Here is a 24,651-nt window from a genome sequence, read left to right on the forward strand (position 1 = left end):
TAGCTTGGTATAGTCCCTTGGAGCCAAGGCAACCGTGGGCTGGTTGACACAGTGATCCTCAAAAGGTACAAAGCTAAGAGAAACTCCAGGCCCTTAAGAAGATGCTGTGGTTCATGATCCCTACCTGAGGGCCCAAGCTTTCTCCCTCATCTCTTTATACATCCTCCACAGCCAGCTCCCCACAAGCACGGGAAGTTTCCCAGCACAAAGTTAATGTCATACTGGCCTTTCCCTATAGGTTCCTCCTCCTATCAAAGGTGAATGGAGATCCTTGCCCACAGCCGGGCTTCTTCAGGGGCATCTGTGCTCACAGAAAGGCAAATCATGGGACTGAGCAGCCACAGCAGAGCCAGATGTTAATTTAAAGCAACAGTCACCTCCCACTTCTTATTCCAGAGCAAAGAAAACTACGATAGCATTTGAAGGCATATTAGACTGAAACATTATGAATATAAGAAATTTTTAACAGATTATTCATTCCAGATGTGGAATACTTAATCAGTATGAGGAAATTATTTGAATGATTGTCCCTTGGTCTCAGAAGATAGTGACTCAACACAGTGCCCAAAGGAATGTGACAACTAGCTCAGCTGTTGTAAAGAGGTCCTTGTGGTAGACTAGGCGCTTCCACCCTATTCTCTAGTCTGTTATCCCCTACTCCCACTCCCTCTGTAGGTCCTGGTGGACAGGGCCAGGGAAGATCTAATTTGATTGCTATAGCATAATTAGCATTTGGGGCCATCTGCAAGATAGTTATATGATTACTGGCATTTGTCTTGTGTGAGGGCCCCTGGAACCTTCAGAGCCCTTCCTTATCACTGGATATCTCTAGTCATAGTCCCTTGAATGAGTTTTGCCTTCTGTAACGGCATGCTATGGCTTCCTTCAGCCCAGCTTCTGTCCATACCGTCTAAAGGATCATCTGCCCTTCTAGAAAGTGCTCTTGAGCTGTGACTCTTTTAACCCTAACTCTACACCCCTAGGGCCACAAAAAGTAGATTTAGATCCCAGCTCTTTGCTTAATAAATCCCATGACCTTGGGCTCAAATTCCTCACCTGTAAATTGAGTTTCAAAATCTACTTTCACAAGATTTGAGAAAAGTTTGGAGCAATAACATCGCAGGGCACTGGGCACAGTGCCTGGCTTATAATGAACACTAACTAAGTGGGAATCATTGTTCATATGGTTTGACTGAGATAGGGGCCTCCTGTACTCAGCTAGGGAGGAATGGAAAGGACTGTTTGGCAGCAGGAACATATCCATTATGCTGGGGCTGTTCATTTGGCTTCCTGAATCAGTAGGGAGACACTACAAGTCTTACTTGTCCTCCCTTTCTGCCCTATCACTTCTCAGCTAGCTAACCTTAAATATCTCTGAGCTCCCAGGTCCTCCCCTGAAAGAGAAAGGCAGTGTCAAACTGTCTGGAAAAATAAAGACTCTTTGACCTCACCAGAATGTTATGAGAAGGAAATCAGGTGACATATGGTAGGTACCTGGCATGAGGCTTACAGCCTGGGTTCTTGGAGATTATTAATCCCTTCATCCCTGACCCCATGAGAGAAAGGGACATCTGCCATCTGCATGTCTTGGTCTACAGACTGTTTCGACAGCTTAAGAAAAGAGTGTGCCAAGGTAGACTTGCAAAGGGTCAAAGCCACTATAAAGAATGGACACTGCTGACATTAGTGGGGAAAGAGGCCAGAGGTTCTGTGCACACTTCCTGAAGAAGCAGCCATTTCAAATTCCCCCCTCCAAGGAAGACCCAGAAGTCTCTTCTCTGAAATGTGATTCTTTCAGAGGAATAGCTATCATACAATCTGTAACAGGGGGAATGGGGTACATATTATGTGAAAATCATGTAGGTTTGCAAGCAGTATTTTTCAGCAAGTTCATGTTTTGAAGCAATCAGGAACAATTTATGAGACATTTTTTTTAAGATGAAAATCCTGTAGAAGTACCTTTGGCTGGTAGGAGTAGGTGCTAGTCTGGTGGCTTCAAAAACAACCACTGTCTCTACTATGTTTGGCTCTTTGGGGAAGCCAGAATACAGATTAAGAAATTGGAGTCTCCTTTTTATGAAGAATCAGGAGAAGCAGTAGAAAGACAGCAGAGCTGATGTTAAAAATACATCTATGACAAACACTTCGAGGAAAGATTCGGAAGTCCACTCTGACATCTGCTGTCCTGCCGGCCTGCTTGGGCCCATTCAGCGGGACTGGGTAGCCACACCCTCCCGTCTGCTCCACCACCAGCTCCAGCAAGGAAGGTAGCCGCACCGTTGAAACCACCCTCCACCCCGCTCTCAGACCTCCTGATTGGGCCAGTCCTTGGACCCACTCTAAAGAGGCATAAGTGGCCATAAAGGGTACTTTTCTGAGCTCCCAAATTTGAACATCTTTAAAGAAAGGGCAGGGAAAACCTGTAATAGACTGTGTGGAGTTCGACCCTGCAGGTCAGGGAACTCAATTTGGGCCTGAGGTCAGTCTGAGTCACGGGGATCTGCCATTGGCTAGCTGAGATCAGGGGACTTGGGTCTGCACATGGCTGTGCACATGGTATATTATGACAGCAGAGACATAGTCTGAAAGAGGACCTTCAAATTCATTATTTTTCTTTCTTGTCCTCATTACACTCTGCAAATTCTTTCTCTTTTCTATCCTCTTTCTCCAACTCAGTCTCTTGCTCCACCATATTATCCCTCATGTCCCCTTCTGTTCCTGATACTGCCCTAACTCAGACTTCTTCTTTTATCATTTTTTCTTTTTTCTTTAAGTTCTTTTCTTCTATCATTTTACCTCACTCATGAGTCAATAGTTTCAAGGGAAAGTGAGCCCCTATTATTGTTAAGGGGATATATTCTTGTCCTTATTCTTGCACTGTGTCTATCCCTTTTGAATTTAATAGTTTCGTAAAGATTGTATGGTCATTCTATATCCTCTGGCTTCACTTGAAACCTTCTCCAATTTCACTTAGCTACTCCTCTCATCCTAACTTTGTCTAAGCCCCCATCCCAAATGGTAAAGATGCTATATTGAAAAGCATACTCACTGCAAACATATTTTGGGCTGCTTCTTGATTTTAATTTAATTCACACCATTTAAAGGTGATAGATTAATGACTACCACAATGGTCAACTTGCAAGTTGTGCTTCATCCTATTGTGCTGCTATCAATTGGGATACAGGATTGTGATTGATTTAATGAGTTTTCTCCAATATTATGAAAATGAACATGTCTGTGAGACATTAGAGACTCAAAAGCTAAAGCGCAACTATATCAGGAATATTTAAGTAATAACCCAGAAATTAAACCAAGGACAACCCAACAACAAAAATAAAAATGAGAAAACACTAAAGCAAGACACAAAGACAGAGTTCCAGTCACCAATGGCAAACAGTAGGGCAAATGAGCATGAAAAGTCTGATAGTGAACCAGCAGGACACCCTGAACCCATAGCACAGGAAGTAACAAAACAGATCAATCAGGCTCTAGAAAAATTCAAAACAAATAATGTCCCAGATAACCATAGAGATGGTAAGCAAAATGGAAGTCATGATTTGAGACTCTAGAACAGAAAATGAGAAAAAAATAGATGAGTTCAGGACCATGATAGAAGCCATGAATGCCCAACATAAGAAAGAAATGGAAACAATAAATGCCCAACAGGAAAGAAATGGAATCCATAAAACAGATATCCAGGAGATTAAAAACTCTATTGAAAGTGTATGCAACAGAATAAAAGAATGTGAAGATAGAACCTCATATATAGAAGATAGGATCACAGACAGTTACCGCAAAAAGAAAGATCCCTTAAAAACAGTAAGGGATCATGAGAAATTGATCCAACAACTCCTGGATAATGCAAAGAAGAATAACATAAGACTGATAGGAATCCATGAAGTAGTAGGAGAAAATACAAATGACTTTAAAAAGCTGTTTACAGAATTAATGATAGAAAACTTCCAAACAGAAGGGAAGAATTAGCCATACAGATAAGTGAGGTATATTGGACTCCCATTAGCCACGATCAGAAAAAACTACACCTGACATATAATAATCAAGATCCCAGAAATCCAACAGAAGAACAAAATACTACTAGCAGTAAGAAAAGAGAAACAAATCACATGCAAAGGGAAGCCCATCAGAATCACAGAAGACTTTTCAACACAATCCCTCAGGTCAAGGAGAGCCTGGAGTGAGGTATTTCAAGTATAAAAGAAAACAACCTCCAACCTAGACTTATATATCCTGCAAAACTTTATTTCAAAATGAATGGGGAAATAAGATACTTCCATGACAAAGAACTAAGAAACTAAATGAACAACAAACCAGCACTACATGGAATTCTAAACAATATTCTACAAAAGGACGATGAAGGTCACAACACCATAAGGCCCAACAGACCAAATCAAATAGGCAAGGAAAGAAACTAAAAGCAGGGGGGGAAAAGTAAAAAGAGTCAACAAAAGGACAATAACATGTCCATAATAAGTCAGTACATATCAGTTATAACCATCAATGTCAATGGTCTCAATTCACCAATCAAGAGAAATAGACTGGCAGAATGGATTAAGAAGCAAAATCCAACAATATGTTGTACACAAGAAACACACCTAGTGCAAAAAGAAGCCCATAGACTGAAAGTGAAAGGATGGAAAACATTTTTCCACGTGGCAGGAACCCAGAAAAAAGCAGGGGTAGCAATCTTATTCGCAGACAAAGTAAATTTCAAATCAAAACTGATTAAAAGAGACAAAGAAGGCCACTACATTCTTGTAAGGGGAACAATTCAAGAGGAAGAGATGACAATCATAAACATATATGCACCAAATCTAAATGCCCACAGCTACACAAAACAAATATTAAGTAACATGAAAAACCACACAAGCACTAATACAATTGTAGTTGGGGATCTAAATACCCCACTATCACAAATAGACAGATCATCTAGGCAGAAAATCAACAAGGAAATACTAGAACTCAACCAAGCTTTTGAATGCATGGACTTCATAGACGTCTATAGAGTGTTCCACCCCACAAAATCAGAATATACATTCTTTTCAGCTGCACATGTGTCATTCTTCAAGATAGACCACATACTATTTCACAGAACATGTTTGAATAAATGCAAAAGAATCAAAGTTATCCCCTGTAGATTATCAGATTATAGTGCAATCAAGCTGGAGATGAATAGCACAAGAAACCGTAGGAACTTCACAAACACATGGAAATTAAACAACACTCTCCAGAACAATCAATGGATCACAGAGGAAATCAAAGAAGAAATTAAACAGTTTTTACAAATCAATGAAAATGCCAATACAACATACAGGAATCTATGGGACACAATGAAATCAGTTGTACATGGAAAATTCATAGCACTTAACACCCATGGTAGGAAAACAGAGTGAGCTCAGATAAACAACCTAATGATGACTCTTAGACTCCTAGAAAAACAAGAGCAAGAAAAACCCAAAGCTTGAATAACAAAGGAAATTAAAAGATTAGAGCAGAAATCAATGCAATGGAAACTAAGAAAACAATACAAAAAATAAATGAATCAAAGAGTTGGTTTTTTGAAAGAATAAATAAAATCGATAAACCCTTAGCTAATCTTATCATAAAAAGGAAAGAAAAGGTGCAGATCAGTGTAATCAGGAATGAAAAAGGCGAAGTCACAACAGATCCAACAGAAATCCAGAGGATCATTAATACCTGCTTTGAGAACCTGTACTGTAATAGATTGGAAAGCACAGAAAAAATGGACAGATTTTTAGATGCTTATGAATTACCAAAGTTGAACAAAGAAGATAAAAACATTCTAAACACCCCAATTACACTCAGTGAAATTGAAAATATAATTAAAAATTTACCAACAAAGAAAAGCCCAGGTCCTAATGGATCACTACTGAATTTTACAAGACATTTAGAGAAGAAGTATTGCCTTTACTCTTCAAATTTTCAATGAAATTGAAAGGGAAGCTATGATTCCAAATTCCTTCCTGGAAGCAAGTGTCACTTTGATTCCCAAACCAGGGAAAGACACAACTAAAAAAGAGAACTACAGGCCAATCTCCTTAATGAATATAGATGCAAAAATCCTTAATAAGATACTAGCAAACAGAATACAGAGGATCATCAAGAAGATCATACATCCTGACCAAGTCGGATTTATTCCAGGGATGCAAGGATGGTTCAACATATGTAAATCAATAAATGCATTACACTATATTAACAAAGTCAAGGACCGAAACCACAGGATCCTCTCAATAGATGCAGAAAAAGCATTTGACAAAATTCAACACCCATTCATGATAAAAACCCTGCAAAAAATTGGAATAGATGGTCTATATCTCAATTTAATAAAGGCTATCTATGAAAAACCAACAGCCAACATCATATTAAATGGCCAAAAACTGCAAACCTTCATGTTAAAATCAGGAACAATTCAAGGATGCCCACTATCACCACTCCTCCTCGATATAGTTCTGGAAATATTAGCCATAGCAATTAGACAAGAGAAAGAAATTAGAGCAATAATAATAGGAAAGGGAGAAGTTAAACTGTCATTTGCTGACGATATGATATTCTACATTGAAGACCCAAAAAATTCCACCAAAAGACTTCTAGACTTAAGATTCAGTACAGTAGCCAATTACAAGGTGAACTCCCAAAAATCAATAGCCTTCTTGTACACAAATAACAGACTCACTGAGAGAGAAATTAGGAAAACAATTTCTTTCACAATAGCATCCAAAAAAATGAAGTATGTAGGAATCAACCTAACAAAAGAAGCAAAAGACCTCTACACTGAAAACTATCACACCCTGAAAAAAGAGATCAAAGAGGATATAAGAAAATGGAAAGATATCCCCTGCTCCTGGGTAGGAAGAATCAACATAATAAAAATGGCCATACTACCAAAACTGCTATACAGATTCAATGCAATGCCAATTGAAACTCCAACACTATACTTCACAGAACTAGAAAAAAGAATCCAAAAATTCATTTAGAACGGTAAGAGACCTAGAATAGCAAAGGCCATCCTAGGCAACAGAGACATGGCAGCGGGTATAACAATCCCCAATCTGAAACTATACTACAAAGCCACTGTGATAAAACAGCATGGTACTGGCAAAGAAACAGATCTGAGGATCATTGGAAAACACAAAAATGAAACCAAATGTACTCAGCTACCTCATCTTTGACAAAGGAGTCAACCATCCTCACTGGAAGAAAGACAATCTCTTTAATAAATGGTGTTGGAAAAACTGGATTTCATTTGAGAAATGCCAGTGAAAACAACACTGAGATTCCACCTCACCCCACAAAGAATGGCTGCTATCAAGAAATCAACCAATAAAAAATATTGGTGTGGTTGTGGGGAGAACGGAACCCTTCTACATTGTTGGTGGGAGTGCAGACTGGTGCAACCACTATGGAAATCAATATGGAGATACCTCAAAGAGCTTGGACTAGAGGTTCCATTTGACCCAGCCATCCCTCTGCTGGGTATCTTTCCAAAAGAATTAAAAGAATCATATCACAGTGATATATGCGCACCTATGTTTATAGTGACATAGTTTGTAATAGCTAAAATTTGGAAACAGCGCATTTTCCCATCAGTTGGAAAATGGATAAAGAAGATGTGGTTTTTCTATAGAATGGAATATTACTCAGCCATAAAGAATGAGAAATTAGATCCATTCATAGGAAAATGGATACATTTTGAGGATATACTCTTAAGTGAAATAAATAAGTCACACATGTGTAAATACCAAATAGTTTCTCTGGTGTGAATAAACTGTAATAGTACATAAGATCCTAATGATATAACTGACATTGTGAAATGGGAAGAAAAGGGCTAAAGGTGTAGGGAAAGTGGGAAGGGTAGGGGAAAGGTAATAAGGGAAAAGAAAAAAATGTGACAAAATGAAAAGATTGAAATAAAGTGTTTGTAAATGGGGAGGGGAGGTGGGGGTGAAGGGAGGCGGGGACAAGGGGAAAATATGAGAACAGAGACCTGTCATGTAAAGGTACAAGAACCCAATAATGAGTGTAACTGTAGCGTATACCTAAAATGTACCAATAAATTCAATTTTTTTAAAAAAAAAAGGTACTAGAGCTGCTTCCTCTTGTTCTTAAGGGGAAAAAATATTTTTTAAAAGAAATCTAAACCCTAAATCAAATTTCTCATTTTGATGAATTCAGTCTCTATTCCAAGCATATGCCTTCCAGGTCCCACTTCTGGGAGAAAGTACAAACCTGTGGGTTTAGAGGCACCTGGTTGTAGCTCATTGTTAGAGCATGTGCTTAGCATATGCAAGTCCCTGGGTTCTAGCACAGCACCAACAAAGAAAGCACAACACCAGTTTTAAACTGCTAGGAACAAGTGACCATGGCACTAGAGCAAACTCTGGTAATGATTCAGCCTTGTGGCTGTTTTTGTTACAGCTGTGCTTATAAAGACCCATAGATCTTAAGTAGCCTGACTCAAACTTATTATTTTATTGAGCACTGTGCTTTGCACACCATCAGATTTTGTTTTGTTTTAAGGATTGTATACATGGCATTGTGACAAAAGAAAACAAGATCCCATTGGTACAGAGGGCCCAGTAAGAGGCCTAATTCTGGGTCTAAACTGTTTGGACTTGTTCATCCCACCGCCGTCAAGAGTACAAGGAAAGCTCATAAAAATAAAAAAAATGAGTCAATCCACAATTTGGTCAAACTGCTCCAATTTATAGAAGAGGTAGAACGAAAGCTAGAAAATATCTAGGTATATTAAGGCAGTCTTTGGCCTACAAGAGGGCCCAGAAAATGTTGAAAGTCTGATTCTATTAACCTTCCTTGGTGCAGGACTGGGGGTGACAATTTCTACTCTCAGAATGAGGAACTTGAAGAAATAGCTTAACTTTAGCTGGACCTGGTGACACACACCTATAATCCCAGCACTGGGGAGGCTGAGGCATGTGGATCACCCTCAAGTTCAAGACAGTTTGGGCTCTCTGGTGAGTTCAACGTCAGCCTGAACTACATAGTAAGACCCTGTCTCAAAAAAAGTAGCTTTACTTTTTAAAATTCTAATTTTAAAGATTCATTCTGACCTCTCAACTGTACCATGGACAAATCCAAAGTGCTCAAACTTCCATGAATCAAAATTATTTTTGAAATAGTTTATTCCTCCTCAACCACAAGTTTTCCAGGCTTGGTGAAAGCCATGTTACCAGGAAAAGAAAATCTACTCATATAAGTAAAACAAAGCAAAACAAACTCAGATGAGCTCTCCTCCAGGTAGCCCTTCCAGTGGCCTTCCTCCAGGCTGGGTTACACAGGCTCCCAGCTTTGTGTATTTCCATCTGTTGTGGCTCAGTTCAGACAGCAGCACGTGGTCATTTTCCATGTCCGTGTCTGCTGCTATCCCCCAAGCCCGATCAGTTGGTCATCCTGTCCCAGCACAAGACAGGACACTAGGGAGGCACCAGAAAACAAGCGAACTGAACTGAATGATGCAGCACCATAGCTAGAGACTGGTGGATAGAGTAGTGTGAATCTGCCTACATGCCCAGTCAATGAGAATTTGTTTCAGAGACAGTTTACCATTGTAAACCAGTTAGTAAGCCTGTGTGTAAACAAGCTTTATAAAGCCTGTGAAATATGTTAGCTTTGTTTACTACTTCTGGGACAGGCTCCCTTGCAGCCTAAAAATCCCCTTGAGCCTTGGAAGTGCTGTGCATGTGTAAACAACCCAGGACAGGATCCAGAATACTTTTCATAAGCAATCAATAAAATGGAAGCAGCAGAGTCCAGGAGAATAAAAAGCCCCTTCAATCATGCTCTAAGCTTCTCTCTGCCCATCACATGATATATGATTTGGAGAGCCTTTTGTCTCTCTGGGCTATAGTGTGCTCAACTGCAGAATGAGGTCTGTATGTTTCAAATTCATGTGTTGAAATCCTAATCCTCAAGGTGATGGTGTTAAGAATGAGGGTTTTGGGCCCAGTGTAATGATGCATTCCTGCAACCCCAGAACCCTGGGAGGCTCAGGCAAGAGAAACACAAGTTCAAGCCCAACCTGGGACAATTTAGCAAGTTACAGAGACCCTGTCCCAAAATTTTTAAAAATAATAATAATAAGGGGACAGGGAGTGAGGTTCAGTGTGAAAGTCCTAGGTTCAATCCCCAGTACTACCAAAAAAATGGGGCTATGGATAGGTGATATAGTCATAAGGGTGGAGCCCTCATAAAGCGGATCCCTGAACGTTCTCCTGCCCTCTTTCCTTCTTATGAGGATACAATGAGAAGACAGGCTGTAACCAAGATGGGGACCCTCACAAGAACCCCACTACAGTGGCAGCCTGATCTCAGACTTCCAGCCTCCAGAATTGTGAGAAAGACATTTCTGTAGCTTCTGGTGCCACCAAGTCTAGTGTTTTGTTATAGCAGCCTGAACTAAGTCAAGGAAGAACCTTGGGGTAGATTTCACAATTTGTTCAACAAATATATCTCCTAAGCGTGAAGCTGTGCCCAGGCACTTTATGCCCAATGGCTAGTTTAATGCCTTTCTCTCAGGTACATGTTATCACTCCTGTATCTCAGCTATGAAATGAAGGTTCATCAGGTTAAGTGACCCAAACCAGACAGGATGGCACATGCCTGTTATTTCAGCACTCAAGAGACTGAAGCAGGGCTGTGGGAGGCCAAATGAGAGGATTAAGGCCTAACTGGCCTCATGAATGAGCACTAAGAAGAAAGAGAGCCTGCAAATATGCTCACACCTGTGGGAAAAAGTAAAAACACCTGAGATCCTGTTGTTTGCCCATACAAACACCATGGACAGAGGGAGAATCCAGTGTAATTCTATTTGTGGCCATGTCTGAATGAATAAAGCCAAGATGCACCAGTCACTTGGGGCTCTATGTCAAAGGGAGACAAGAGCCCCCTGATCCTCCATATTTTAACCTGATTCTGTGTCTCTTTTTTTATCAACTTCATCACACTTTGGTCAGGTTCAAGCTCGTAGGCAGGTTCCTATACAGGAGGATCACAAAACTGAGGAGAACCTGGGCTACAAAATAAGTTTAAGACAAGCCTGGACTACAGAACAAGACCCTAAGAGAGAAGGAGGGGGTGGGTGCAAAGGAAGAGGGAGAGGCAGAGGCAGAGGGAGAGGGAGAGGGAGAGAAAGTAAATAAATTAGTTAAAGGGGACTTGGATGCACTCATAGACCTAGCAAGCAGTAGAGCTGGCATATGAGTCTGTGTATGCTTGGCTCTGAAAAGAACAAGGTTTTCACCTAATGGCCATAGTTTCTAACTCCATGATCTTTTTAAAAGATTACTCAAGGAGGGTGCATGATCATTTCCTTCCTTAGATCGATACTTTTAATTATTTAAATGTTAGGAAAACTTTTGATTTAGGAAATGGATAATGTTTCATCTTAGATGATGTATTATAAAAAGCTGAAAGATGGCTCATTCATTCATTTACTTATTCATTCCACAAATACTGAGTGGTATCTACCATGTATAATGCCCAATTCTAGGCACTAGATGTGTCATAATGCAAAGACAGTCAAGGTCTCTGCTTTCATGGAACAGAAAGGCAAAAACAAAAGATATGCACAACTAAATAAGATCATTTCAGTTTATTAAAGTTTGAGGAGAAACAATGTAGGAAAAATATGTTAAAGCAGTCATAAATGGCCTCTTGGAAGAAGTGAAATTTGAGCTGAGACCAGAGAGTTGAGAAGGATCTTGCCATCTAATGATCAAAGGAAGGTATTTCTTAGACTGCAGCAACAGTAGCAACAGATAGGAACAAGCTTGTCTAGTTGAGGGACAAAAAGAAGGCCAGTTTTGCTAGGGTAAAGATAGGGCTACTAAAAGAAAATAATGTGGAGGGAAACAGGTTGTACAGGGCCGTGACATGGAGTTGAGACAGCATAGGAAAGTCATTTGAGGAAAAATCAGGGTAGTGGCATTCAGTCTTAGAGAAGGTATGAACCTTAAAGACATGCACGCCAAGCACTTCACATGGGCTCAGCTGAAGAAACCTAAGAGACTCAACAGGGACAGTTACTGCAAACACTGCCAAAAGTAAGTGGAAAACTTTGGTTCTCTAATTCTCCAGGGTTAAAACAGGACTCTTAGACAAAGCTGTAATGCAACCATAAAGTCACCATTGTGTCTTTCTCTCAACTAATTACAATGACCATTTGTCCAACTCCCACACTTAAATTCCTAGTTTATTGTCTACACACCAGGAAGAATGATCATTCTAAGACTGAAATCAGACTGTGCTGTTTCTTTGCTTAAAGCCTCCAACAACTTCCTGATTCCCTGCACCTGTGACTGCGTTCCACGCAGACCCAGGGGTGAGCCATCACATCAGATACTTTGGATCCTCCACGTGTCCAGTCTTGGATCTGGCTAGAAAATTAACTCAATAATTGCCAGATTAATATATAAACCTGTAGATATAAATCCTATGAACAAGCAGGCTAGGGCATTTAATTTACCCATATGTAGGAAAGTCTAACTGGTCAGACATTTATCATTATTTCTATATAGGGCACAGGTTATGAATACATGCCTGAGCCAGACTTCCTCAATTCATGTTGCCTCTTACATTTACCAGTGGTTTGACTTCCAACAATTACTTAACTTTTTGTGTCTTCATTCCTTATCATAACAGGGATAGTAATGCATTTAAGTCCCAAGTTGATTGTCTTAAATTAGTATACATCAGGTACCTAACACAATTTCCATACCTCTCAATTATTAGTCACTCATGTGATTACTGAAATCTCCATATGTGATGAGAAAGTGAAAGCAAGAAAGGTCTAGATGCTGTCCATGCATTACTTGGCCCAGGAGATAAAACACTGTCTTTGGAGAGTCCCCACCCTCAATTAGCCAAAAGGACCTTGACCTTGGAAAGCCTGTACCTTTGAGCCTGTATTTTGGTGAGCCTGTATCTTGAAGAGCCTTGAGATTAAAAGACATCTTGTATATTAGTTTCTGCCAATATACCCAGGACCTAATTCAAAAACAACAAATGTTGTTTCATTTCTTCTTCTCCCCCTTGGCCTGGGAGCTCATCAATCACAGGATCCCCATTAAATAACTGCCTGCATCTGCCCATGCCCTCATTACCCAACAGCCTGGTGAACAAACAATAAGCTTATGTGGGCACTCAAGGCCACCTTTGTAATGTTCTGCATAGCTGTGCCCTCAGCTTCCTTCTCTCCAAGAGAAACCTCATCCACAGCATAAGCATCTCTCACAGCACCTGGTGTCCCCATTTGGAAAGGGCTTGCCCTTCCAGCTGTATTGAATGTAGTATGAGATTTGGCTGTCCTGAGGCTTCCATCCATTCAGTGGCTCTCAGAGGCAAAGTCCTTAGGAAATCTCTTGCAGCCACAAACACTGGGTCAACCAGCAGCTTATAAAGGTTGCTGAGAGCCCAACTTTGTGCAGCCCTTGATCTCAGCAATGCAGGAGAGAAGTATTTTAATCACTTTCTAAGTGACCTTATGTCATAAATAAATTCATAATTTAGAAGTTTTAAAGCTTTTCTTCCAGATGCTTTCCTTTGCCTGCAAGAAGGACCAAAATATGATAGATGTTTTGCTTGATTTCTTTGATGTCTTCTACTTTGCATAGCTCTTTATATGTCTTCAATCTGCTAATGATAAATTTAGCTTGGCTTTCTGTTTGATCTCTTCAACCCTCTTTATTGCATCAATAGTGTTAGTCCTTAGTTCTTGCTGGTAATCAACAGGTTCATTTCTGTGCTTTTCAGATTCAAACAAATTTTTCACTGTCCGCTCTTTACCAGCTGCCTTCCAGAATGCTTTGGTTCACCTGATCTTGCCAGGATTACACTATGTTCAAAGTTTTTATGACATTCAGATTTATAGAATCTGAACGCCTTGTAATTCTTGTAAACAAACATCATGCAGTGGCCAGGATAGATGAGCCCTGAACAGAAATAATACTTCTCTATTCACATGTTGGACCAGCATGGGCCCTACCAAACAAATGGGTTTGATAGTGGGATAGAATTTCTAAATTGTTTTTATTAATATGAGGTAGATTAAAATAACAGAAAATATGTATAAGGTATAAAGAATAATGATGTAACAAAACTCATGCATCTAAATTCAGTTTGTTTCATTTTGGGTTTTTTGGGGGGGTTTTTTTGGTACCCATGATTGAACTTGAGACCTTGTGCTTGCATGTCAGGAGCTAAATCCCTGGCTCTAAATTCAGTTTTTATCATTACTTTTGAAATCTCCGCAGTGCTCTCCTAGACCACATGCAATAGCCTTCCTTCTTACCTAGAGACAACCACCCTTCTGAATTTTCTGAGCTTTATTTCCTTGATCTTCTTTACAGTTTTCAACATATTTGTATCCTTAAAGGTGTTTTGTTGTCGTCGTTGTTTTTTTTTTCATGTTTTTAAATTTTAGATAAAAAGAATTAGGGTGTATATATTCTTCTGTGACTTACTTTTTTTCATTGAACATTATGTTCCTGAGATTAATTTTTGTTGATCCATGGCATTCTAATTCATTCATTTCCATGGCTGAATAGTATGAATGCACTGTAATTTATTTAACCATTGAGTTTAGGGCAATTAAGATGGTTCCAGTGTTTCTGCATTTCACAGAGTGTGGCCAGGAACATCTTTGCATGCACCTGTTAGGACACATGTGCTATGATATTGGTCCAGTGTATTTCTTACATCTACCATATGAGGTATGTACAATCAGCCTCATTTTATAAAGTAACTGAAGTTCAGGTGAATACAATTACCTAAATTACTAAAGACAAGTGTAGTGAGATTTCTCTATACTGAATTTCCCCATGTCCTAAAATAATATATCAGACAAGAAACCTATCCATTAACCCTCTTCCTAAGCAAAGAATTTCTCTCTAGACAAATACTATCTTCCTAATCAACCCCATTCCTCACACTACCCTGTCAGTCCCTTATCCCTGCCCAACCTCATTTCTCTCTATCTCCTTCCTTGATTCTGAAAGCCACCAAGTCCCTAGTTAAAATTGATGCTGACTACTGAGTTAGAACAAAGAGCCACAGACTTAGTCTCCCACCTGGCATTTTCTACCTTCTCTGTCTCTGACTCTTTCCTCCCTTCTGCCTACCCACAGCCCTACCTACATCTGTGATGACTTTGGGATTTGTCACTATCCCTTTCCCAGGTGGGACCTCTTTGAACAACAGTCTAGCTATTTCCACAGAATTACAGTAGCACTCTCTGTCTCATGTTATAAAGGACCTGTTTTATTTTCTTTTATCTCCCCAGGGTCCACCTAAGAACTTCGCACAATAAGTGACAAAAAATTAATGAAAAGATCAATTCTCACCCAAACCACTTCCCATGCAATAACTGGATTAATTTCAGTTAATGTTTACAGAACTGACTTAAAGTGCCAAATGCTGTGTAAGGTGCTCCTGCTCCAGGTAAGCCAAGACCCTCCCTCCATGACAGCTCTGCAGCTTCGAGCAGAGGGCCAGCCCTGCATCAGTACTTCCTGAGCATAGGTTCCGTCAGGACATCCTAAAATTATAGCTCCTAACAACCACCACAACCATTTACAGAGCTGTGAATTTAGAGCAGCAGTTGGAATCTATCCAAGCATCCAGCACTGTGTCACATTTTTTCTTATTTGGTAGAAAAGAAAGCCAAATAATTCACCCTGAAAGAAGTAAATCCAAACCTTCTAATCACAAAAGCCTTACTTTTGACTACATTAAGCCACTTTTTCCATGAGACCTCTTCCAAGGCAATGGGTTTGGTAAGCACCTTGGTGAGTCCACCTTTAAATTTGAGTTCTAGCTTCATCACTTAGCGTGTATGACTTTTATCAAGACCTACCTAGTCCTGAGCACTTCATGTGCAAATTGGAAAGCAACACCTCAAAAAATTATAGGGATTTGATTGAAAAGTATGTATAAATTGACTCTGATATAATTAGGGCTCAATAAACATTAGTCCTTTACCTGATTTCACTATGCCCTCCAGCTGCCCCTAAGCAATGTGATGACAATCTAAGAACTCCACGTTCCTTGCTGTAAATCAAAGTATTTTTCAATACATGCATGCAGGAGATTGCTTACCAGCAGAGGACTGTGACACTGAGTTCAACACAAAGTAAGAATGCATATTAATTTCCTCATTCCCAGGTCCAGCTGGTTACCCCCTTCTGTCTAGGGCACGCTTGCTTTTTCTAAGACTGTTTTCTTTCTCACTATGTAACCCAGGCTGGCTTCAAATTTGTGATCCTCCAGCTTCAGCCTCCAGAGTGCTGAGATTACAGGTGTGTGCCAACATGCCTAGTTTTCTGAGGCTTTTTGAGAACATACCAAGCCTAAGCATACCTACAACCCTAAATGGCCCACTTCAGCTAAAGGGCATAATCTTAGCCTTTCTCCCATACTCACCCCTTCCCCATAGTCTCTTGCTACCCAGCTACAAAGGAATTTGTGATCCTTTAAAGCCCATATCATCTTTCAAGAAAATTTGTCATACCCGATTTTCATCTGAGAAATTATTTCCTGTCAAATACATGGACCATCCACCGAGGTGTCTAACAGATATCTTTGAAGATGGAATGACAGTTCATGTGTCACACACCAGTAATAATTACCACAACGACTACAGCTAGCATTTACCAGGCATTTATACATGCTCACCCATGCTAAGTGCTTTACTCGCATCTTCTCATCTAATCTCCATTGTAAAGAGAGATGAAAATTAGAAAGGTTTGGCAACTTGCTCAAGATCATACTTAATGGCAGAAATAATAGTTTAAAACCCTGACTAATTCCAAAGAGGACTTCTTCCTCTTTCCCAAGAATCTTAAATCTCTCAATGGAACAAAGCCAGGAATATATATTTTATTCTTTTATATATCAAAATGCAAATGTCCTTTTGTTTCAGTAAAAAGTTGTCTACTAGGTTTTGTTGTTGCTGTTTTCTGGTGCTGGAGTTAAATCCAGGGCCTTCTGCATGCTGGAGGAAACTATGAAGGAAGGACTTAAGTATTCTTTTTAACTTGGTGAATATCTAAACCTATGTACTTTTATTTTTTAAAAATCCTAGCTTTAAATACCAATTAAAACAGTGGCACACTTAGCAAATATAGTCATAGTCAGTAATAAAAAAATAATAATTCCACCCGGGCATGGTGGCACACGCCTGTAATCCCTGCACTCGGGAGGCTGAGGCAGGAGGATCACTGTGAGTTCGAGACCAGCCTGGGCTACGCAGTGAGTTCCAGGTCAGTCTCACTACATAGTGAGACCCTGTCTCAAACAAACAAACAAAAAATCCTAGTTCCATTTTATGTACTCATTTCTGTGCAAGCTTAAAAATGAGATTATATTACACATAAAGCTTTATAACCTGCTTTTGCTCTTATCTATATTTTGTGCCAAATTACGTCTTTTCACATCCATGAATGCCGATCTGAGAGTACTGGTGTTCAGGTAAATTACAAATTCTTGAAACAGTAAAAATGCCAAGAGCTATATCTCAGTGTTAGTGAGCTCGCTTAGTATGCATAAGGCCCTGGGTGTGATCCCTAGTGCCAAGAAAAGGGAAAATTTGAAAAGTGCTGATAACTTTATTTAAGTAAGAATTTGCAGTGCGCTGCGCACCGCCAGTTTGGGGTTTTTGCAGTGGGAACACTAATTGAGCAGTTCACTGTAGGGCATTCTGGCTGGGCCCTGCCAGCATATACAGTGAACCAGCAGTACGCCGAGGGGTCCTGCGTGGGCTGCTGACCTGTCTGTCGGGCTACTCCTCTTGGATGGGGAACTGGGCGGGGCAAGGATCCAGATATGGAAGATTCTGGTTGGACTTGGCTCCAGGACTTTGGCTCTGGTACTAATCTGGCTCTAGCCTGGGCTCATTGGCACCAAAGAGCAGGCATACCCAGTTTAGGAGAAGGGGGACTAGCTGGCAGCGGAGAAGAGTGTGAGTGTGTGTGTGTGTGTGTGTGTGTGTGTGTGTGTGTGTATACACACGCGCCCACGCGCGCCCGCAACTTTCAAACCCGGGGTCACCCATAAGCCCCAGATCAGTGTCTAGACACTGGCCAATGTTCATGTAAGCCTAAGTAGCCACGTACCCAGAGGTTTAGGGAAACAGCAAGCTGCAGCCAGTAGGGAGGTCCCAAAGGCAAGTTAGAACATTTCTGGACCTCAAAGTCCTTCTTTACATGATGAAGCCTTTACAAATTATTAAGTATTTAAACCAAACATGGTGGCACATACCTGTAATTCCAGAACTCTGGGAGATTGAGGCAAGAGGATGGCAAGTTCCTGCCCAGCCTGAGCAATTTAGCAACTTACGCTCTCAATGTAATAATAATAATAATAAAATTTAAAAGTGCTGATGTTTAGCTCAGTACAAAGGTTCTGGGTTCATCCATGGCACTTGGAAAAAGTAAAGTATTTCAGGAACATGCAAAAATAGACTAATATAACCTCTATACATCCATTATCCAGCTCATTTACATCTGGCTATTTTCCTATACAGGTTGACTATTCCCACAAAAATCTGAAAGGCTCTAAAATTTGAAATTTTCCTTTTTTTTTTTTTTTTTTGGTACCAGGGATTGAACTCGGGTCCTTGTGCTTGCAAGGCAGGCCACCAAACCCTTGAGCTAAACCCCCAGCCCATAAAATCTGAAACTTTCTGAGCAATGACAAAATACCCCAAATGGAAAAGTCCACACCTGACCTCATGTGAACTTGCAGTCAAAATATGGGTACACTAAAAATATTGTATAAAATTACCTTGAGGCTATTTATATTTATATAAGACTTATATGAAACATAAATGGGTTTCATGTTTAAACTTGGGTCTCTTCCTCAAGGTGAATATTGCAAAATTTACAAAAGAATCCAAAATCTAGAACACTTCTGGCCCCAAGCATCTCAGATATGGGATATTCAGCCTACATTTGCTTCAGCTCTTTTGTTCTTTAAGAGATACAGCATTAACTACACAGATCAATGTCTCTTTGAAATTTTTCCTAATATCATTCTTTTTTCTCCCTGTGTCATTGCCATCTTGAATTTGGAGTTTATGAATTATATGTGTTTTTATATAGTACATATGTACTACAGTATCCATAAAAATAGTTGGCTCATTTTGCATTCTTTAACTTTACATAAATAGTATCCTATCTTGATTATTCTGCAACTTCCTTTTTTCTCAGTGTTTTTGAGATTCATTCATTATAACTACTGTATATTATTTCATTGTGTGATTGATTATACTACAGCTAATTAAAACATCCTTCTGCTTAATAAATAATCATGCAGTGGACATTTTTTGCTTATCTCCCAATACATAGTTGTGAGGCTTTTTTAAAGATAAACCCTTAGAAGTGTATTTGTTGAATCCCATTTGGTACACATCTTTACTTTTGCCAGATTTTGCTCTCAAAAAAGATTGTGTATTGGTTTATGTACCCACCATGGTACCACTGGCAATACAGGAAGTTCTTTTTCCACCTGGTTGCCAAAGCTGGTGTATCTTTAATAAAACTTTAAAAGTTTCTTTTTAACCCATGTTCACACTTCATCTCTTCTACTTGATTTAGCTTAATATGAAAGTAATTTGACTCTGAGTCTTGATTTTATTATTTGTAAAATAAGAATATCTTGTTGGCCAATTAAAGGATTAAATGAAATAATGCCTATAGAAATACTCAAATGGCTGGCTACAATTCAGCATGCACTTCATAAATAAAAGCAGCAATAACAGAAATAGTAAGAAATAGTCAGTGTGTATCTAGTTCTTACTATTGGGTCCAGCATTGCCCTACATGCCTTAGATTTAATCTTATTTACTCCTAGAGACTGGTAAAAATATTAGCTTATATTTTTAGATGGAGCCATATCATATATAGTTGAATCAAATTGCTCAAAATCTCAGAGAAAATAAAAGTCAATGCTAGTTCTAATCACAGATCTGTCAGGAAGTTTGAACTTGATCCCATAAGCAATGGAGAATAAGTGAAAGAGACAGTACTGACTGATGAATGGATTGATCATTCTACCTATCTGACATCAAAACCTGTGCCATCCTATAACTAGTAATCATAATTATATGTAATAGAGGAGAGGAAGGTGAAAGAACTAAGAGTTAAATAGGTGACCCACTTTGTACCTGGCTCTGTACTGGCACTAGGGACACACTGGGGACAAAGACACTTCTCTTGTACAGTGGCTTTCTGGAGTCTGCTTCAGTGTTTCTCAAGATATGGTTCCTGGACCATCTGCCTTGCAATGACATATGATTCTTGCTCAACATGAGATTTTCCAAGGGACCCTAGAGATTTTGCTTCTTTAGCAAAATAAGCTATTCTGATGTAAAGTTTGGGAGTCACTGGTCTGGTGAAAAAAAATGGATGACTACAGTGCAGAGTGACAATGAGTGACTCGAGCAGAGTTTCTGGAGGAAGCCTGGTCTGGGCAGAGACTGAAAAATTGGAACAAATTAGCAAAGGAGGCAGAAAGGGGAAATTCAAGCTGAAGGAACACTGTTCACAAAAGCCCAGGAGTAAGAGAAGCTCTTTTGGAGATCAGAAAATATTTTAGAAATGCAACCGCAAGACTTAAGGTATGGACAGGATCTAGGTCACAGTGGTTTGCTGGTGCTGTTAGGGACTTTGGACTTTATCTTACAAGTGGTGGAAAATGACTGAAAGCTATTTGTTTATTTGGAGGAGTACACTAATGGTTTTGAGTTTAAGAAACACTGTTCTGGCAGCCCCGAGGTAAAGAAGAGGTTGTGAGATAGGATAGGACAAGACTACTCAGGCTATCAAGGCACAGGCAATGATGGCCTGGATTGAGACAATGATGGTATAAGAAGGAGGTAAGAGGACAAATAAAAGAACCAACAGAGGCTGATTACTGATTGGATGTGGCGGGGTGGGGAGAAAGAGTATTCAAGGCTTCTTTCTTCAGCAAATTAGATCAATGGTTGTGAATTTCACCATCGTAAAGAAACCACTGAAAGAGGAGCCAGTGTGGAGAGGAAATAATGAGGCCACTCCAGAACATACTGAATCTGAGTTTCTTATGAAATACCCAACACAGCTGCTCGAAAGATAGTTGGAAATGTAGGTCCGTGGAGGATCCTGTCAGCTGTTTGCTCAGTACCCTTGCCCCCTAGCTCTTCCTTGTCAGAAGCCAATTTTCTTTGGAATGGTACTACTGCCAACTGAAGGAGGCACTCTCCTAGTCTCTCTTGCCTGTCTTCCCAGACTCTCTGACTGTCCCTGAAGCCCTTGTTCTGAGCAAACAGATCTAAATGGACATTATTCTGAAGAGGCTATTGTTTTCTTGAAAGCAGGCATTTATCTTTCGCCTTTTCCCTTCTTCCTGCTTAAACAGGGTTGAGTGATTTGGACAACAAATTGCTATTTTGTGACCAGGAGGATTAAGCCATATACAAAGGGCAAGAAGACAGGGACAGAGGACAGCTGAGGTAGTGCCCTGGGCTGTCTACCACCCGAGAAAAAATAGCACCTATTTAGGGTTAAGGCCCTAGAAGTGATTTTCTGTCATTGGAGTAAAGCATGATCCTAATTTACTCAAAAGCTAAAGTTCTGCAAACAGATCTGGGTTAGAAAGAAAATTCAGGTCAGAATCTAGATGGTAACTGTCAGTGTTGGGTGAAAATGAGAAAATCAGAGACTCTAAAATACAAACATATAATATGATTTTTATGAGTTGAAGGACAGATAAAGCTCAGCCTGCAGGCAATGTTGAAAGAAGAATTCCTGTTTACAGACCAGGTATCTTTAGGCTCCTTTGTTATTGTTAGTGTTTCTATAACCTCATTCAAAACAAAACAATCAATTTAGGGCAAGTCAGTCAATAAACTCTGTGAAAGTTATTTTGTAACAACTCCAGGTTCTTAATCAAGGGTTGGTGACTTGTCAAATGTGTGTTGATTTACCTCCCAGTGAGCATGTTTTAGGCTCTGAAATCTACCCAGTAAACCTTAGCTCTCCTCTGGTTTCTGCAGAACAAAGAACCCTGGAGTTCTCTTGGGGAAGGCTAGGGGAAGGCTATGTAAGGACGGCCTCAGACCTGGCTTGCAATTCATCTTGACTGTCTTAGCCTTTGCCACGATTATTCACCATAACCTGCTAATTGATTTGTCTGATCCCTCTCCCTCCCCTCCCCGCTCCACTAAAAAAAAAAAAAAAAAAAAAAAAACAGCCTTCTCGTCAGCTCCCAGGCGGACTAGAAACTCTCCTCTCCCCCCCCCCCATCTGTCCCTTCTCCCCCCCCCCCCCCCCCGCCCCCCAAAAAAAAAAAAAAAAAAAAAAAACCCAATCCAAAAACCTATTTTCTCTAACACACAGATTTGGACCTTTCATTCCTTTCTTTTGGACACTTCCAATGTCACTAGTAAAAACACTTAGGGCCTCATTACAGTATATTAGGTCCCAATCTTTCCATTCTCATTCTGATAGTTGTCCTCCCTGACTCCCCATCTCTGCACAAAAGTTCTGCTGCTCTCAATGTTTCATTCTTGCTGCCTTTCACTTGCCCTTTCAAGCTCTCTCCCTGGCTCCTACCTTTGCTCTCTGCTTCCTGGCCACCATAAAGTGAGCACCTTTCCTCTGCTATGCCCCTCTGCCATATTATTTCTGCCTTGGAACCAGCTGAGCACAGGCTGAAAGCATGAGCCAAAATAAACCTCTCCTCCTTTAAATTACAGATATCAGGTAGTTTGTGCCAGCCAGAAGAAAAGTGACTAAAACATAAATATTCAAATTGGAAAGAAAGATTTTTTTTTTCTAGATGGTTTTGGCCATCCTAAGTCACTTACATTTCCATACCTTGCTTTTATACTCAATGGATGAAAGATTTTTAGAAAATGAGAAGAAGAAATATGAATATTGCTGAAGGAACTGTGCAATTCATCTCATTTTCTTTTCTTTTTTCTTTCTTTTTTGGTACCAGGGATCAAATTCAAGTGCTTTTGCTTGCGAGGCAGGCGCCCAAACCACTGAACTAAATCCCCAGCCCATAATCTCATTTTCTAAGTGATTGCTCTGTATTGCATCTTTTCTCTTAGATGAAGGAACTCTGTCCTAAATTCTGCCTTCTTCATGATAGTTTTTCTTTTTCTTTCTTTTTTTCTTTTCTACTGTTAATGAACACTTGCAAGGTATTGCCCTAGCCTTCTCCTCCTCTTCTGTCTTGAATCACTTGGATGTTCAGGGGTTCTTTTCTCATGGGCAGGGGGCGGGGGTATCCTACAGCCATCGATTTTCTCCTGGCAAAATATTTCACACTCTATTATTAATGTCTTTTTATTAACTGCTTTGATTATACACTTCATGAGCTAATCACTTTTGAGTATATATTTTTGGATGTTCATTTTGTGTATTCATTTATAAATTGTATATTTATGATTATTATATATTAAAAGCACACAAAACATAAATAAAATTCTTAGAAACGGATGTCTTATACCTCAGTGGCTTTTATTTATTTCTGTAGGCTGCCTTCTTAGATTTTTCCTGTTTTCCTGTGTGTTTCCAGCATCCAGCAAATCATGGCAAATACAGAAGGAGCTCAATGTACAAAAAAGTGCATATATTCTACTATTTCTATTAAAGTACACTGCCTCTATGTGTAGGTTTTGCACCTCCCAAGCAGGGGTTCTGCATCTATCACGAGCTAGAATCACATTGTAGAAATCCTCTGCCGTCCTCTACAAAGGAGATGGCACCCTGGTACAATGTGAATAAAGGGCAGGGAGGGCTTCGGGCAGCTGGAAATCAGAGGACAAGTGGCGATTACCAAACGCAGTAGAGAGGAAAGCTGTCCCAGCTGTACTGTATTTGGGCGCAAAGGCAGGAGTAAGGGAGGTGACCCGGAGCATTTGCAGTTAGGGTAAAGATTGGGAGTGCTGAGCGTGAAGGCAACCCTGGGGGTTAAATCTGTTTGCACAGCTTCACTCTTGGAACTCTAGAGTTGCTTCCAGTCTTGAAGCTGGAAGTGCAGGGAGGTTGTTGGTTGCCTGGCGAGTAGGGCACAATTATAGACAGAGGCACAAATCTCCGCTCACCAGAACCAAAGCTTATGATAAACTCGGCTTTAGAGTTTTTAGGCTCTCAGAAACTTTTTTTTCCTCTCCTTTGGGTCCTGGGTTGTTGCCTTTCCCTTTGTCACCAGAAGACATTATATACCTTTATGAGATAATTAGCTTTCTAGAAACTGAGGGGGCAGGTTGGGGGTGTTGCTTTTGGGCCCCCTGTATGAGGCCTGCGGCTAATATTTCGATGGCACAGGTTTAATCAAGCAGGAGCTTGACAGAGAAGACTTCATTCACTTCGCCCCAATTAAATCAAACCGCCTACGCTCAAGTAAAGGCTCAGACACATCCTGACGGAAAAGAGCCTCCAGGGTACTGGGAACCACCAATCTAGCGCCAAGGGCGCGCCTAGTTTGGACCGCAGCCCACACCCCAACCTCCTTTCCGGATCAGGACCCTGCCCCGCCTTCGGGGTAAGGAAGACGCAGCCCAGAGCTAATCTTCTCATGCGCCTGCCCGAGCTGCCTGGCAGCGCGGTG

This window comes from Fukomys damarensis, unplaced genomic scaffold, assembly GCF_012274545.1.
Source record: "Fukomys damarensis isolate Sample0158 unplaced genomic scaffold, DMR_v1.0_HiC HiC_scaffold_16, whole genome shotgun sequence".
Lineage (NCBI taxonomy): Eukaryota > Metazoa > Chordata > Mammalia > Rodentia > Bathyergidae > Fukomys > Fukomys damarensis.